Source organism: Lutra lutra, chromosome X (assembly GCF_902655055.1).
Source record: "Lutra lutra chromosome X, mLutLut1.2, whole genome shotgun sequence".
In the NCBI taxonomy this organism is placed as follows: Eukaryota; Metazoa; Chordata; class Mammalia; order Carnivora; family Mustelidae; genus Lutra; species Lutra lutra.
Window position 1 is genome coordinate 61,995,284 of NC_062296.1, and position 13,755 is coordinate 62,009,038.

Below are 13,755 nucleotides of genomic sequence, written 5' to 3' on the forward strand. Positions count from 1 at the left end.
CACTGGGATGGCTGGATTGATAATACCCCTTTCTTGGTTTTTCTATCTCACTTCTCTTTTTCCATGCTGGTGTTCCCCTGGACCTCTGGAATAAACTACTGAGACTCAAATCCTTATCTCTCAAGTTTGCTTTTTAGGAATCCAAGCCAAGAACAAAAGGCCAGTTATACCCCACTTAAAGCCTGAAAAGGTCTTCAAACTCAATATTGAGTATCCAAGTATATTAGGATAATTCTTTAATTTTTAAATTTTATTTTTTTAGGATTTTATTTATTTTTCAGAGAGAGCAACACACATACGCACACAGAAAGAGAGGGAGGGAGAGAGAGAGAGATAGTGAGTGAAAAAGCAGGGGAAGTAGCAGAGGGAGAGGGAGAAGCAGACTCCCCGTTGAGCAAAGAGCATGACTCAAGACTCGATCCTAGGACCCTGGGATCGTGGCCTGAGCTGAGGACAGATGCTTAACCGATGAGCCATCCAGGCACCCAGGATAATTCTTTTAAACAAACATGTCCTAGGGATGGAGGAGGGACACACCCGTGCACAACTCTCATGTGCCTTTCTTTGCCTGCTCTGGTCAGGGCCATGTCAGTGTGGACAGAAATGGAAGATGTTCTAAGTCCTACACCATCCTTTGAACTCCATTCCTCCAACTTCTCTTCCCTCCCATCTGCCCTGTAACACACCGGTAGGCCAGTTCTCTCCACACCCCATTTTCAGGTATCACTCCCTGTTCAGAAACCTGTAGCGGCCTCCCGATTGGACAGCCACAAGGCAGAATGTCTCTGCCTCATCCTAAGCCTCTCTCGTATTCTGGGGAGAGAAGCTGGTTGTTCATTGTCCCAACCCCCTTCCTGTAGATATCTGCATTGGCGGTATCTGCCATTTGGCCACTGAAGGCCACAGTTCCTATTGGACTCCCTCCCATAGCTACAGCGGTTACTCTTGTTCTCTCTTTTTCTTTAATTCTTTTTCTTTTTCTTTTTCTTTTTTTTTTTTGGTCAGAGAAAATGAGAGCGAGCGAGCACAAGCAGGGGGAGCAGCAGGTAGAACAGGCAGAGGGAGAAGCAGACACCCCACTGAACAGGGAGTCCGATGCAGGATTCAATCCCAGGATCCCCGGATCATAACCTGAGCCAAAGGCAGACACTTAACTGAGTCATGCAGGTGTCCTTCCAGCTTTCTCTTCAGATCACTTAACCACTCTGTCCTTTTGAGCCTCTGGGCTACCTTCTTATCCCGGGATAGTTGACTATCGCTTGTTACTTCTTTCTGGTAAGCTCTCTCCACTTATCCTTCTGACTGGACCATCTGTCTCCTGCCAGCAACCCCCGTGCTAGAGGGGAAATCAAGAGTTCTGGGTTCCAGACTTACCCCTGTCACTTTCTGCCTCCTGTGACTTTGGATCTTGTCTGAGTGCCTTTGAGCCCTCTACTCATTATCTGTTAATGGAAACAATATGGCCTACGCAGCATGCCTCATAGGGTTGCTAGGCTAATGAAATTTGGTTTTGTGCTGAAAAGATATTGTTCCATAAATGTGAAGAACCCCATAAACCTCGGATGTTGTTATTATCATCTTAGAAGAACCTTGAGACTCAAAAAAACACATTCCCAGAAAAGGGAAAAAAAAAAAAAAAACGGGAATAGGGTTACAGAAGGAAGCAGACAACTTGAGAGAAACATCCATGCCACTTATAAGTCACTTATGTCAGTGATTCATCTGGGGCCATCCTCACTCAGGGCCTCAAGTGCAGGGCAACCCTGTGTGTTGCCATAGCAACTGCCAGCCTGAATCTGGAATTTCCAGCAGCTTACAATATCAATCATCACGAGAAAAGGGGTCAGAGCAAACTGCAAAAAATGTATATCATGGTGGCCACAGAAAGAACCATAGTAGAGACAGTCAGTAGAAGTTATTCTCAAAGTATTGGCCGTGGACCCACAGCGTCAATATCACTGGGAACTTACCAGACATGCAGAGACTTGAGCCCCACTCAAGTCCTATTGAATCAGAAACTCCAGGGGTGGCACCCAGCACTGTGTTTTAATAAGCCCTCTAAGTGATTTCAGTGCATGTTAACATTTGAGAACCACCACCCTAACGGTCAGGAAGTATGGCTTCCACTCCCTGTGTCCAAACCTGCAGAGTGTGAATAATGAAGAGACTGAAATAAATGTTTAAAAATGGAAGGCAGGTATGATCTCATCTTTTCCTTGTGACTTACCTGAGTAGGAATGGTGACTGAACTACAGCAGTGGAAAGTCTAACCGTATGCATTTTGTCTCCACATGACAAATGACCACAAATTGACTAGCTTACAACAACACACATTCATTATCTTAGTGTCTGTGGGTCACAAGTCTGGGCATGATTTAACTGGGTCCTCTGCTTTAGTAGCTCACAAAGTTGTAATGAAGGTGTTGGGCGGGACTGGCTTCCCATCTGAGGTTTGACTGGAGAAGGATTTGTTACCGAGTGGCCTCACATTGGCAGAAATCATTTCCTTGTGGCTGTAGGATTCATGGAAGCTTGCTTCTTCAAAGCCATCCACTGAGAGAGAAACCTCTAGCTAAATGGAATCTTATGTAACAGAACACAGACATGGGAGTGACCATCCATCACCTTGACATATTCTGTGGGTTAGAAGTAAGTCACAGGTGGGGCGCCTGGGTGGCTCAGTGGGTTGGGCCGCTGCCTTCGGCTCAGGTCATGATCCCAGGTCCTGGGTTCGAGCCCCACATCGGGCTCTCTGCTCAGCAGGGAGCCTGCTTCCTCCTCTCTCTCTGCCTGCCTCTCTGCTTACTTGTGATTTCTCTCTGTCAAATAAATAAATAAATAAATAATCTTAAAAAAAAAAAAAAGAAGTAAGTCACAGGTGTCACCCACACTCAAGGGGAGGAGAGGGGATATATAAGGGTGTGAACAGAAGGAGGTGGGGATCATAAGAGCCATGTACCAAGAAAGTCTTCTAGAGTCTGTGTCCTCTGGCCGCCATGATTATTCATGTCTCTCTCACATGGGTAATACATTTACCCTTGTCCAAAGGTTCCCAAGAGTCACATGGCATTAGAGCGTCAGCTCAAAGTCCAAAATCTCATAATCTAAATCAGGTCCAGGTATGGAGGAGACTTCTGGGTGTCACAGATGCACAGCTCTGGGGCTATAATTGCTTTCCCACTGAAGGCCCTGTGAAACTAAAGAGGCACGTTATCCACTCCCCACATACCCAACATACAATGGCGAGACGAACACAGCACAATGGCAGCAGACATTCCAGTTCGAAAAGGGACAGAATGGAGAGGAAAAGGAGTCAACAGTCCACGGCCATTCTGAAATCCAAGCAGGCAAATAGGTGCGAGTTACTTAATTAAATTTCAGGGGGGAAATCATTCTTCCTGGCTCTTAACTCCACCCTCTGCTCTTGGTTCTGTGTTAATCATCCTTCTGTTCTCACAAGAGGTAGCCTGTGTTTGCCACTTGGTGGTTTTATCAGCCTGCTTCCTGCCACTGTACTTTTGAGGATCCAGCTGCCTCTCCATTTTGTACTCTCCTTGTCCTTTTCAGTTCAAGCTGGCAGTGTTTATTATGAAACAATTTTCTCAGAAACTTTGTGGGTGTTCCGTGGATTTCAGAGGGGTTTGCTCCATTAGACAAAAACCACACCCACATATTTTTTTGTTTTTTTCCCAAAACAATCCCTTCTCTATTCAGACCTCTTGTTGGGAGGGCATAGAGGCTTTCTAGAAAGCCTGTGGTTTGATTGAGAGGATCTGTGAAACACAATCTCTTGAAAGGGTCCCTTGTATGACCAAACACTCTAACTTTTCTGACTTCTTGACCTTTCTGACATTTTAGCAAAAACTTATAGGGTTACACTCTTCCTAGACAGTCTTTGTCTAGACCTAGCTGTCTTAATTTTAGCATTTCTTTGCCATCTGAAAAGACTGCATTTCCAAAATCATCGAGTCCTCTTTCTTTTTTTTTTCTTCTCTCAATTTGTTTCTCTCCTCTCACATTTCACTCCAAGCAAGAAGTATAAACTAGGCAACACTGTTAATACTTCACTGGTGAATCTCCTTAGCTCAATAACGGAGTTCAATGGCTTCTAAGTTGTGCTTTGCCCATAACAGCAGGAGATCCTTTTTCTGAGCCTTCTGTTCCTACATATCAAGGATTCTCCTTTCTTCCATTCCATTAACATATTCCTCACTTCATCTGAACCCTCACCGATAGAATATTCCAAGTCCAGACTTCTACTGCTCGAGGCAATTTTGGCTTTCTCTAGAATGTTCCTTCAGATTCTTCCAGAGTCTATCTACTGCTAAGATGCAAAGCCAGGGGCGCCTGGGTGGCTCAGTGGGTTAAGCTGCTGCCTTTCGGCTCAGGTCATGATCTCAGGGTCCTGGGATCGAGCCCCGCGTCGGGCTCTCTGCTCAGCAGGGAGCCTGCTTCCTCCTCTCTCTCTCTGCCTGCCTCTCTGCCTAATTGTGATTTCTCTCTGTCAGATAAATAAATAAAATCTTTAAAAAAAAAAGATGCAAAGCCATTCCCACATTTCTAGGCATTTGTTACAGCAACATCCTACTACTTGTACCAAAATATGTTAGTTTTCTATCACTGTATAATGAATTACCATGAAATTAGCAGCTTAATACAAGATTCATTAGTTATCTCAGCTTCTGTAGGTCAGAAGTTATAGTATTATTTAGTTTGGGCCTCTGTTCAGGGTCTCATGAGGTTGGAATGAAAGGATCAGCCAGAAGTCAGAGGGCTGAGTGCAGAAGAATTTGACTCCAAGCTCCCTTGGGTTCCTGGAAGAATTCATTTCCTTGGGGCTGTAAGATTCACGGAAGCTTGCTTCCTCAGAGCCTGTGAGAAAGAGACCGGTAGGAAGATAGAGTCTTGTATATTGTAACATAATCATTGGGATGACATCCCTCACCTTTGCCATAATTTATTGATCAGAAGCAAGTCACAGATTTCACACACATTCCAAGGGAGAGGATTATATAAGGACATAAACACAAGAGGAGGATTTTCGGAGTCACCCTAAAATCTGTTTGCCATGCTGACCTTTTTCAAAATAAACAGAACAAACAGAAATTTCAGGGGAAGAATCCCTTTACATGAAGAACATGTGTAAATTAAAACCTAGGAGCTCATGGGTCAGTTGGAAGAGAAAAGTAATTAAGTATGGAAAGGAATTTTTAAAAAGATTTTATTTCTTTATTTGAGAGAGAGATCAAGCAAGAGAGAGAGCAAAAGTGGCAGGGGTAGAAGCAGAGGGAGAGGGAGAAGCAGACTCCTCGCTGAGTGGGGACCCTGACATGGGGCTTGATCCCAGGACCCCAGGATTGTGACCTTAAACCGAAGCCAGAGGTTTAACCAACTGAGCCACCCAGGTGCCCCTGGAAAGACATTTTTTTTTTAAAAAAGATTCACTATAGATTGCTAAGAGAGGTGTGGAGGATGCTTAATAAAGATGACACAGAAAGAAGGGAAAAATCCCAAAGGATAAACTGGTTAGGAAAAGATAGCTAGGTGAGGTAAGACTTAGAATGTACTTCAGATAGTGGATAGTATTTAGAAATGAAGAGAGCATTTCTTTATGTAGCGAAGACATGAAAACTAGTCAGAGTTGGTAACCAGCATGGAACATAGAAGGGACAGCTGGGAGACTGAAGTGATTTGGTGGTTCTCTACCATGGCTACGCATTCGAATCACCTGGAAACTTTAAAAAAGTACTGATTCCAAGGTTGATGCCAGGTGTCACATTTCAGCTGGGAGGTGGTAAAGCCCAGAAGTCAGTGGCTGATCAAAGTGTTTGAACTAATGGCATCTGGGTCCCGAACTTGTAGCCTCTGAAAGTGAAAAAATAAATATCTGTTGTTTAAGCCAAAAATAAAAATAAAAGTTCTCAGGGTAAAATTAGTGTAGAGCAGGGCTGAGAGCTGCAAGACTGATTAAAAAGCATATTCCTGTGAAACTAAGCAGTGGGTCACATTACGTCAAATAGGATGAACTGTAGGTTACGTGTATCACCTAGGACATAGAACAAAAAACCAGTTTAGACACACCCCAGTTCTATAAGCATATAACATAGATGTGTTACACATTTCTGATGCCTATTTCAGATCTTCTTGCTCTCATTTATTTCGTTTTGTTTTCTTTTCAGCTGTTGTGGTGACAGGAAGTTTGATGAGGCCTTTCTTCCTCTGGTCCCAATCAGGGTGCCTCCCCTCCCAACTAAACCTCCTGCTTCTCTCCTTGGTACTCTGGCCCATACCTTCACCCTGGCCTGCACAAACCAGAAGTGTAGGATGGTTAACATCCTGTGGAGTAAACCTTTGACCAATGAGATCCAAGAACCGGTAGATAAATCTCTTCCTCTTTATCTAAACACTGTCCCCAGTGGAGTCCTTGAGTGCTTTTTATAGTGATATTTTTTGGGGGGGTCAAGTGCCACAAATCTAGCATTCTGTTGCACTTAACAACAGAGAGCTTAACAGCACCATTTTATGTTTGTTGTACTTCAGCTGCCCCACTCTCTTCCTCTCCTGCTTTCTGAAATAGTATCCCTGATAAAATACAAGCAATGAGCCTCAGGAACCTTAAGCTCTGCTTTCTGCCAAACCCAAGGTACAAATGTAGGTACCTTGCACTACATCAGTTTGGAGCTTATATTTCTATTGTACAAATTATATTTGAAACTTTGTTTTCACATTTAAACACTTGCCACATTTTAAAACCTAATACTGTGTGGGGGAAATCTCAAGTAACATACCATTACAAATCTTAAGTCACATACAAATGTTAAGTAAATAAAATTGGTAGAACGTCATAATACATGGAGAAGACATTTTGAAAAGGAACAAGAGGGGGTGCAAAGCCAGTGTGCTGCCAGTGCTAAGAAAAGCTAAGTAACAGCAAATAAACCAATTATTAAATTAAAAAAAAAATTTTTTTAAGTAGGCTCCACACCTGAAGTGGCCCTTGAACTCATAACCCTGTAATCAAGAGTCACATGCTCTTCCCACTGAGCCAGCCAAAACAATTACCTGTTTTTAACAACTTTATTGAGGTATAATTGATGTATGACAAACTACAGATATTTAAAGACTGTTATTTATAATTTTGTCATATGTAAATATGCATGAGACCATAACCACAATTGAAATAATAAACATCTCCATCACTCCCCAAAGGTCTTTTGTGTCATGTTGGAATAGCTCCCCCATTGCCCTCTGAGCTCTAGCCTCCCTTCCCTGGGAAACTTATGATCTTATTATCTGTCATTATAGATTAAATTGTATTTTCTAGAATTTTATGTAAATGAATCATAAATATATATATTCCTTTTTTAGTCCAGCTTCTTTACTCAGCATAATTATTTTGAGAGCCATTTATGTTGCAGTGTGTATCAATAGTTCATTTCATTTTATTACTTAGTGGTATCACATTGAATAACTACATCCTGATTTGTTTATTTATTCCCTCACCAGTTGATGGATATTTGGATAATTTACAGCTGAGGGCTATGTTTTAAAAAGTTGTTGTGGACTACCTGTACAAGTATTTGTATGGACGCATACTTTTTTTTCCTCTTAGGTGATTACTTAGCATGGAATGGCTGGGTCATATATAATAGATGTATGTTTCACGCTTTAAGAAACTGCCAAAATGTTTTGCAATGCAGTTATATCATTGTAAGTTCCCACGAGTAGCGTATGAGTATTGCAGTTCCTTCAAATCCTTGCCAATGCTTGGTATGGTTTATCTTTTAAATTTGAGCCATTCAAATGAGTATGTAGTAGTATCTCATTGCAGTTTTAATTTGCCCTTCCTTAATGACTGATGAAGTTGAGCATCTTTTCATGTGCTTGTTTTTGTCAACTATTTTACAGAAGAGTTTGTGAAGAATTGATGTTATTTCTTTGTAACATATTGGAATTCTGCAGTGAAGCCATCAAGGCCTGAGGAATTCTTTGTCAGAAGGTTTTTAATTACTTATTTGTTTGTTTGTTTGTTTGTTTTGAGAGAGAGAGAGAAGGACAGAGAGTAGGGGAAGGGGCAGATGCCAAGCGAGAGAATCTTAAGTAGACTCTACACTGAGCAGGGAGCCCAACACAGGACTCCATCTCATGACCCTGAGATCATGACCTGAGCTGAAATCAAGAGTCGGATGGTCAACCAACTGAGCCACACCCCAGTACATATTTAGTTTTTATTGTTTAGATTTATTTATTTTTAAGATTTTATGTATTTTTTGAGAGAGAGAGAGCACAAGCAGGGGGGAGAGGCAGAGGGAGAAGGAAAAGCAGACTCCCCACTGAGCAGGGAGCCTGACATGGGGCTCTGTCTCAGGCCCCCTGGATCATGAACAGAGCCAAAGGCAGATGTTTAATCGACTGAGCCACCCAGGTGCCCCTACATATCTAATTTTTAAAACTATTCAGATTATCTATTTTTTTCTTGAGAGAGCTTTGATAGCATGTGTCTTTCAAAGAATTTGTCCATTTCATCTGTTATCAAATTAATTGACATAAAGTTATTTATAGCACACCATTTTTATTCTTTTTACATCCATAGAATCCATAGTGATGTCATCTCTTATTCCTCATGTTGGTAAATTGTGTTCATTCTCTCTTTCTCTCTGCTGATTAGTCTGGCAAGAGTTCTATCATGTTATTGATTTTCTCCAAGAACCAATTCATGATTTTACAATTTTTTCTATTGTTTTTTATCCTGTCTAGTCCATTGATTTCTGCTCTAAACTTTCTTCTTTATTTTTAGTTTCCCCAATTTTTTTTTAGTTTCTTTTTCCCCCCCAAGTTTTTATTTAAATTCCAGTTAGTTAGCATACAATGTAATATTAGTTTCAGGTGTAAAATTTAATGTCTCAACACTTCCACATGACACCCAGTGCTCATCACAAGTGCCCTCCTTAATCCCTATCCCCTATTTCATCCATCTTCTCACTCACCTCCCTTCTGGTAACATGTGGCTGAAATCACGTGGTATTTGTCTTTCTCTGACTGACTTATTTTGCTTAGCATCATACTCTAAAAATATGGAACAGTTCATGAATTTGTGTGCCATCCCTGTACAGGGGCCATGCTAATCTTCTCTGTATCGTTCCAATTTTAGTACATGTGCTGCCGAAGCAGGTAATCTTTTTCTAGTTTCTTAAGGTCAACACTGAGGTCATTGATATGAGACCTTTCTGCTTTTCTAGTAATTTTTCTTTAAATATTGTCTAGATTCTCCCACAAAAGTTGTATTTTAATTTTTATCTGGTTCAAAATACTTTTTTGATTTCTCTTTTTATTCCTTCTTTGACCCATGAGTTTTTTTAGAAGTCGACTATTTAATTTCCAAATATTTGGGAATTTTCCAGAGATTTTCTTATTATTAATTTCTAACTTAATTCTATTGTAGTCAGATAAGATGCTTTGTAGGTATGAACAGTTTAAATTTATTGAGAGAACTGTTTGATAGCCCAGCATATGCTCACCTTCATAAATGTTCCATGTGTCCTTGACAAAAATTGTCTTTGGGTGGCATGTTCTATCTAAGTCAATTTGGTCACTTTGGTTAGCATTGTTGTTAGGCTTTTTTCTATTTTTAATGATTTTCTGTCTACTTGTTCTATCAATTATTGAGAGGGACACTGAAATCTTTTACTGTATTGGTGGATTTATCTAGCTCTTCTTGACATTCTATCAGTTTTGTTTCATGTATTTTGAAACTCTGTTATTAGGTGCATAAATATTTTAGATTTTAATGTACTCTTGATAAAGTGATCCTTTATCATTGTGAAATGGTGTTCTTTATCCATGGAAATATTCTTTGCTCTGAAATCTACTTTGTCTAATATTAATATTGCCACTAAAGTTTTCTTTTTTTAGAGTTATTTATTTATTTGACAGAGAGAGCACAAGGAGGGGGACCAGGGAGCCTAATAGGGGGGGCTCAATCTCAGGACCCTGTGATCATGACCTGAGCCAAAGGCAGACGCTTAACTGACTAATCCACCCAGGGACCCCTTAAAGCTTTCTTTTTATTAGTGTTACAATGATATATATTTTTCTATCCTTCAAAGCTGTTTGTGTATTTATATTTGAAGTGTTTTCTTGTAGGCAACAAATAATCAAATCATACTTTTTTATTTTTTTAATATTTATTTATTCATTTTTATTTAAATTCAAATAATTGACATATAATGTATTATTGTTTTCAGAGGTAGAAGTCTGTGATTCTTCAGTCTTATATAATACCCAGTGCTCATTACATAAAAATATGGAACGCTTCATGAATTTGCATGTCATCCTTTCACAGGGACTGTGCTAATCTTCTCCATATCATTCCAATTTTAGTATATGTGCTGCCAAAGCAGTACCAAATCTTACTTTGTAAATCAAATCTGGCATTTCTAGCTTTTAATTGGGGCATTGAGATTACCAATTGATTATTGAGATTACCAATATGATTATTGGTACAGTTAGGTTTAAATTTACTTTCCTGCTATTTGATTTCTATTTGCTCTATCTGGTCTGTGTTCTCCAGTTCCTCTTTTTCTGCCTTCTTTTGGATTAATTGAATATTTTTATGATTCCATTTTCTCCCCTGAGTTGGCTTAACTTTGTTTTCTTATTTTAGTGGTTGCCTTAGAGTTTATAGTATACAACTTTAACTTACCACAGTTTACCTTAAAATGATATTACATCACTTTGCATATAGTATAAGAACTTAACAATAGTATATTTCTTGCCTCCCAACTTCTGTATCATCATCATCCATTTTACTTTTACATAGGTTATAAACACCAAATTACATTGTTATTATTTTAAACAGCCCATTTTTAAATTTTTAAAAAAATCATTAAATGACAAGATAAATATAAATTTACCCATGTAGTTACAATTTCTAGGTCTCTTTATTTCTTCATATAGATTTCCTTTTCCTTTTTTTGAGAGAGAGATAGAGAGAGAGAGAGAGAGAAAGAGAGAGTTTTCTCCTCCCAGTTTTTTTTAAGTTTTATTTATCTAACTAACCTCTACACCCAATGTAGGGCTTGAACATGCAACCCCAAGATCTAGAGTCACATGCTCAACTGACTGAGCCAACCAGGAGACCCTCTTTGTATAGATTTCTATTGCCACATGGTATGATTTACCTTCTGCCAGAATGACTTCCTTTAACATTTCTTACAGTGCTTGTGTACTGGTGATAAATTCTCGCAGCCTTTGCATCAGAAAGTTTTTTATTTTGCTTTCATTTTTGAACCGTATTTTCACTGGATATAGAATTCTAAATTGACCTTTTTTACTTCTAGTAAAATGTCACTTCATTGTCTTCTCACTTGATTTTTTTCCCACAAGAAATTTACTGTCATCTTTATTTTTGCTCCTCTGTAGGTAACCCATTTTTTTCTCACTGTTTTTAAGATTTGTTCTTTATCATTGTTTTTACAAATTTATTGTATGTTCTTGGCAGTAGTTGCTTTCATCTTTCTTATACTTGGGGCATGCTAAGTTTCTTGACTCTCTGGGCCTATATTTTTCATAAGATTTGGATTTAGAGGTCATTATTTTTTCAAATTTTCTTTATTTCCCCACTTCCCTTTTATGAACTTCAGTTACATGTAGATTAGTACACAGGCTGTTGCTCACAGCTCATAGGTGCTCTTTTTACTTCTTAAAATTTTTTCTGTGTGTTTTATTTTGTATAGTTCCTTTGCCATGTCTTTGAGTTTGTGAATAGTGTCTTCTACAAGGACTAATCTGCCATTAATCTTATCCAGTGTATTTTACATCTCTGACATGGCAGTTTTTATTTCTAGAATTTTGATTTGGTCTTCTGTTATATCTTCCATATCTCTACTTAATTTGTTGAACATAGGAAAGACAGTTAACTTTTTAAATTTTTTAAATTAATTTATTTATTTATCAGAGAGAGGGAGAGAGAGCACAAGCAGAGGAAAGGGCAGAGGCAGAGAGAGAAGCAGGCTCCCCACTGAGCAAGCAGCCTGATGCCATACTTGATCCCAGGACCCTGAGATCATGACCTGAGCTGAAGGCAGATGCTTGCTTAACCAACTGAGGTACCCAGGCATCCCAAAAGACAGTTATAACAACAGTTTTGATGTCATTGTTTACTTATTCTAATCTGTTTACCTGTTCTGGGTCAGTTTTGATTGTGTGATTATTTTTGTCATTATAGGTCATGGTTTCTGTTTTTTTGCAAGCCTGGTGATTTTTGATTAAATGTCAGATAGTGTGAGTTTTGTTTTTTAAATGTATTAGGTGGCTGGAACCGTGTTGTCTAGTACTGATTATCCCTTACTTCTGAGGTAAAACTGTTCTGTGTACTCTAACTGATGCTTCATGAATCATGAAGTTTTCCAGTCTAGCTACTGGGATTACTCCCAACTCACAGTGAGCACCAGGCACTATTACTTATAATCCTTTTGAGTGGTTCTTTCTCCAGTCTTGGGATTTTTCATACATGTAGGCACTGATCAATATTCTGCTAAATACCCAAGAGTGATTTCCCTGCAAATCACCAAAATTCTCTCTGTGTGAAGCTATCTCTTCTCTGATACTCTGTTTTGCAAACCCTAGCCATATTCTTCTTTCCAAACTCTCATGCACATCTCCTTAACTCAGGGAGTCCTTCTGGCTGTGCCTAGTTCCCCTTCCCTGCACTTCAGCCTGTGAAGTCTTCCAAATCAGTAAACTAGGCTAATCATTGGGCTTACTTCATTTGTTTTTCATTTCTCAGGAATCACTGTCTTTTGACACATGATATGCAGTGTCTCAAAAATCAATGTTGTCCAGTTTGGGTTTGTTTTTGTTGGGTGGGTAATCTGGTGCCTATTATCCATTTTGGCTGGAAGTGGAATTCCAACTATTTATTGCTAACCACATTGATTGTTTGCCTGTCAGAATGCGATAGTTTGAACATTTTACTCAACCCAATTTATTGTAACTTACTGTTGGTATTTAACTGTGTTTTAGTTATGTTTTAAGAAATTGGTTAGCTGCAGGGCACCTGGGTGGCTCAGTGGGTTGAGCCTCTGCCTTCGGCTCAGGTCACGGTCTCAGGGTCCTCGGATCAAGCCTCACATCGGGCTCTCTGCTCAGCGGGGAGCCTGCTTCCCCCTTTCTCTCTGCCTGCCTCTCTGCCTACTCGTGACCTCTCTCTGTGTCAAATAAATAAATAAAATCTAAAAAAAAAAAAAAAGAAAGAAATTGGTGAGCTGCAGGGCACCTGGGTGGCTCATTGGGTTAAGCCTCTGTCTTCGGCTCAGGTCATGATCTCAGAGTCCTGGGATCAAGCCCCGAATTGGGCTCTCTGCTCAGCGGGAGCCTGTTTCCCCCCTCTCTCTGCCTGCCTCTTTGCCTACTTGTGATCTCACTCTCTGTGTCAAATAAATAAATAAAATATTTTTAAAAATTGGTGAGCTGCTTTCGATTGACATTTAACCCATTTTTTTCTCATTTAATATAATGGGAACTAAGGGGTACCTGGGTGGCTCAGTTGGTAAAGCATCTGCCTTTGGCTTATGCCATGATCTCAGGGTCCTGGGATCAAGTCATGCGTTGGGCTCCCTGCTCAGTGGGGAGCCTCCTTCTCCCTCTGCCCCTCTCCCCTGCTCATGCTCTTTCTCTCTCTCTCTCTCAAATAAACAGATAAAATCTTAAAAAAAATGGTAACTGGATTTCCAGTTAGCATTTTTATGTAGTATG

The 13,755-nt window shown here is 39.8% G+C and overlaps 2 non-coding genes across 2 annotated transcripts; both read right to left on the reverse strand.

Moving 5' to 3' along the window:
• Positions 1 to 9,068: 9,068 nt before the first annotated feature.
• Positions 9,069 to 9,171, reverse strand: LOC125092488 (U6 spliceosomal RNA). Its single transcript, XR_007124950.1, has one exon. It is a non-coding gene; the product is annotated as a U6 spliceosomal RNA (small nuclear RNA).
• A 1,126-nt stretch (positions 9,172 to 10,297) lies between these two features.
• Positions 10,298 to 10,403, reverse strand: LOC125092495 (U6 spliceosomal RNA). Its single transcript, XR_007124957.1, has one exon. It is a non-coding gene; the product is annotated as a U6 spliceosomal RNA (small nuclear RNA).
• Positions 10,404 to 13,755: the final 3,352 nt, after the last annotated feature.